We start from the raw sequence: 4627 nt of genomic DNA, 5'->3' as shown, positions 1-4627 counted from the left end.
TCTCACTTGCCCTCCGGTTTTTCTTGGCAATGTTGCTGGGCTAAGAGGATGTGTGGAGGCCGAGGAACTGCCAGGGCCTTGTGCCATGTGGTCCTGTTGGGCAATGGAGCATTCCCTGGCTGGTGCTGTGCTGTGGTGGGGGAGACAGTGGGGAGAGGTGAGCTGAGGGGGCTTCTAGGGGCACAGAGGGGGCCTGTGTCCCTGCAGGAAGGAGTATCAGGATCCCAAAAAGAGAGCTCACAGTTGAGAGAGCTGTCACGCTGAGACCTCTGCTTGGCGCGCTCTCTTTTATCCTGAAGAGTCACATTCTGGACATCAAATGTAGGCAGAACCTGCTCTGGATCACCTTGGGGTGATTTGCTGGTATTTGTTTTTTTGGTGAAAATATTGTCTTAAGTAAGATTTGCCAGGTCCACAGTGAATCTCAGGTAAAAGCAATAGGGAAAGAATACTTGGGAAGATTCCTGGAGGAGTTTTGGAAATAGATGAGAGGGTGTTGCGGGGAGCCACTCGTGACGGAGGGCTGCCGCGCACAGAACTTGGGCATAAAACCCCAAAGTGCAGGGCGCCAGGCTCTGAGATTGAGGCTGCCGAGCACAAAGGTTGGGCCTAAACTCCCACAGTGCGGGGCGCCCGGCTCAAAGGTCAATTGAGTTAGAACAATCTCTGTCCCGCCACCCCTTTTACTAAAGAATACACCAGGTGCGCTAATGCCTGAGGCCATTAAGTCACAAAGGACCTTCAGAGGGAGAGATATGATCGGCACACAAATCAGTGATCTTTTTAGAGAACAATCACCTGAGTTAAATATATACGAGTCACGATGTTAGTTTATAGTTTAGAGAAACAATACCTAAGTTTATGACTTTGGTCTTATGATCCTGTTTTGGGGAATAGTTGATCCGGGTTTTTTGGGAACAGTAAACAATAATGATGTCTTTTAAGTTAATGATTTTAGTACATGTTGTTAATATACCCTAAAACAATACCGCTGCCTACGTGCAGGAATGTATGAGCTAATGGGTTAAAATCATATAAATGAACTGCTGAAAATAAACTCGAGGTCCACTCTTGACCTAGCGTCTTGCGGGCTAGAGTGAGACCCTCTCAACCCCAACTTGTCTTGTCTTGTCGTCTCTTTGTTACGTCTTTCCTTTTCTCAGTCCTGCAGCACAGGTTTCTGGACCTGATCGATTGTCGGCTGGCACCGACAGGGTGTGAATGCAGTGATGACCTTGATTCTAGCAAGACAAGTACAAGTCTTTGGAGAAAGGAAAACACAGATGAGAGAAGAATGATGGAATGAGGGGGAGAGGGCTCTTCATAGAGAGTGGGTGGGACACTCTCAGCCCCCTGTACCTGCACTGATCGTCCCTTTCCCTCCTTTGGACACTTCCCTCTACTTTCTGGGTCCCTAAACTTCTGTCCTCAGGAACCTCATTCATGAGCATCCATCCTCCCTCCTGTCTTTCCAGATCAGCTCTTGCAGTGTGTGTACAAGCACATACACAATTCACCATCTGACACTCCCGCACCACCTTCAATCCAGAATGTCGCTCTTCCCCTCTCCCCTTCCTCCTGCATCTCTGGTCTTGGTGAGTGAGGACAGTGCCTCCACATTTGTCTCTGTCTTTCTGCCCTCCCTTTGCCCATAGTCGCTGAGCTATGTCCAGTCAAACTCCTGATCATCTCCTAAAACTGGCCCCTCCTCTCCGTGCCCTTGGCCCTACCTTCACTGAAGCCCCCTTGCCTGGACAGCAACTCCTAGCCAGTCTCCCACCCATTCTTTTTCCAATTGAGTCACCAAAGGATGTTTTCTGAAGTGCCGATTCAAGGGCTGCTCCCTGCTTAAGATCCAACAGTGGATCAAGTCCAAACTTCTCAACATCACCCTCAAAGCCCTTCAGGATCTTTCCCTCCCTGCCTGGAGTCCAGGGAGGCCAAACCCCTTCATTTCGCAGATGGAGACCTGCATCCGCACTTCTATGCTCCCACGTGCATTGGTTGCTCTGAAATCTTCTCCCCTCACTTGTCTGCTTTCTGCATCCAGGAAAGCCTTCCTGACAGTCTCTCTGCCACATCAGGCTTGAGGGGCACCTTCTTTTGCATCCCCAATTAGTCTACTCACGCTCAACGTTATAAATACTTACCTATCTTTCTGCCCCCTTGAGGGCATGGCCTGTGTCTTATTAACATATTCCCAGGGCCTAACGATGATAGTGACCAATAGGAAAACTACTAGTAGAACTAGTAATGGCTTTTAAAGAACTGTTTTAGTTCTCTGATGTGCATTATCCCACTTAATCTTCACACCATTATTTAGTGTCTTTATTATTGTGCTTCACCGTTTACCAAGCTCCTTTGAATACCCCTTCTCCTCTGCTGCTCTCGGCAGCACTACGAGGGAAGGAGGGGCTGAATTGCTATTGTTGTTGTTGTCGTTTTGCATTCGAGCGAGCCTGGGTCACACATGAAGAGGCCAGGACTTCATCCCGGGGCTCTTTTGCTTTATATCAGCAGGGACCCCAAAACCGCCAGCCAAAAAGACAGGAGGATGACGGACTCTGTGAGCACCACGGGGATGGGAAGACCAGCCATCGGGAGACGTGGGTGCTGGCTTGTGCCTCCTTGTTCCACAGCCTGAACATTGCTTTTGCCAGCTTGTCTCTGGGTGCCACTGCCTGGCCTGACTGGCCCCACTGGCTCGTTAGGGTGAGGACCAAGAAGCAGGGTCGCTCAGGACCTAATTTCAGGGGGCTTTGCAGCAGTGGGCATGAATCCCAGCACCGTTGCCCTGGGGGGATGTTGGAACTGGAAGGAAGCTTTGAGATTTTCAAGCTCATCCAAATGTGGGAAAATGGAACCAGACAGGCTTGCCCACATGAACAAAGAAATAAAGAAAACACTACAGACTAAGTTTTTTAAAAGCCAATTTTTAGGTGGGGAGAGAGGAATTTATTTGAAAGGTCTACTGGGAAGGCAGAGACGGCTAATATCCCCACCCCCTCCAGTGACACAAATGGCACAGCCAGGGAGCTTTGTGCTGCCAGACTTTGTGCCAGTGACTAAACAAAGGAGGACTGGCACTCAGCTGATGGAGCAAGGTTGCAGATTTCTGCAGGAGCCAGCCCAGGTTCCAGGTCTCCTGCAGGAGGGCGGGCGTGGAGCCACCTGGAACACAGCAGTGGCAAGCAGTGACGAGCCCCACAGAAATGCCCAATGGCAGGCACTTAATGAGGATGGGAGCAGCTGGTACACAGGGTGGAGTGTGGTTGTGCAGGCTCCTGTCCTCCTTGCCCAAAACAGTCTACGAAAGCAAAATAAATAAAAAAAGCAGACAGGAGAGGGACAGGGATGGGAAGAGGGTGGGGAGTGGACTCCAGGGAACCACTGACAGGGAGGGGCAGCAGGACGAAGGGCCCGCCCTGAAAACCCATAGGACAATAATGTATTTTCTGCATTTCTGGTTTTTCTAAGTTTTGCATGATGGAAATGTGTCCATTTGTAACAAAAACTTTTAATTTTCTTATTGATATATAATTGACATAATACTGCATAAGTTTAAAGTACACGATGTGTTGATCTGATACATTTATATGACATCTCTATCATTCTACTCTCTGTTTCTATGAGTTCAGCTTTTTCAGATTCCACATGTAAGTGATATCATACAGTATTGATATTTCTTTATCTGATATATTTCTCACTTAGGAACTTCCTTCAAGTTCCATCCACGCTGTAGCATATGGTGGGATTTCCTTGTTTCTCACGGTTGAACAATACTCCACTGTATACACCACATCTTCTTTATCCACTCATCTGCTGACAGACCCTTAGGTTGTTTCCATACCTTGCTATTGTCAATAATGCTGCATTGCACATAGGGGTACAGATATCTCTTTGAGATAGTAATTTTATTTCCTTTAGATATATGCCCGAAAGTGAAATTGCTGGATCATATGGAAGTTCTATGTGTAATTTTTTAGGAAACTCCATACTGTTTTCCATAGTAGCTGCACCAATTTACATTCCCACCAGCAGTGCCTTTCCTCCACCTCACCAACACCTGCTATCTCTTTTTGATGACAGCCATGTAATGTTAACTGTAAAAAACACAATGAAAGGGGAGAGACTAGAAAGATGTGTGACAAATGTTAGCGAATTTTTCTTGGATGGGAAAACCACTAGTGATTTTTCCCTTTGTTTCTTTTCACTTTTCTGTTCTTTCCAAATTATTTAGAACGAGCACAGATGGTCTAGAGACTCGCAGGAAGAAAATACGAAAGAGTGGCTCCCTGTCCTTAAAGTAACAAAAACAAACAATAAGAAGGAAGAGAGGCTGAGGGAGTCAGCGTGACTCGGAAGAGGAAGAAAGATGAGGGAGAGTGGTGGGTAAGGGAGAGAGAAGGGGAGGCAGGGTCGGGGAAGGTAAGGGCCTGTTTTGGGGGGAGCGGCGCTCTGTGAAGTGCTTCCCAGTCATCCTGGGCACACTGAGTGGGCCCTGCGCAGCTGCCCCCAGGCTTAGAGGCTCTCAGCAGCCTCTGGACCGGTCTCTGTAGCATCACGGTCACTGCCCTCCCTGCACATCCAGCTAAGACCATTTAATTGAGAGCCCTGGCACCCGGAA

At 48.1% G+C, this 4627-nt stretch overlaps 1 long non-coding RNA gene across 1 annotated transcript in view; it reads left to right on the top strand.

Annotated features, from left to right (window-relative positions):
• The window catches only part of LOC140696813 (uncharacterized), a 45893-nt gene that overhangs the window by 39723 nt on the left and 1543 nt on the right, over positions 1-4627 (top strand). The window contains exon 3 of the long non-coding RNA XR_012073353.1: positions 4241-4388. This is a non-coding gene — a long non-coding RNA (uncharacterized lncRNA). The remainder of the gene's footprint in view (positions 1-4240; positions 4389-4627) is intronic.

This window comes from Vicugna pacos, chromosome 6, assembly GCF_048564905.1.
Source record: "Vicugna pacos chromosome 6, VicPac4, whole genome shotgun sequence".
Classification (NCBI taxonomy): domain Eukaryota; kingdom Metazoa; phylum Chordata; class Mammalia; order Artiodactyla; family Camelidae; genus Vicugna; species Vicugna pacos.
Note: the sequence above shows the minus strand (reverse complement) of the source record. Positions and strands in the feature narration are given on the sequence as shown.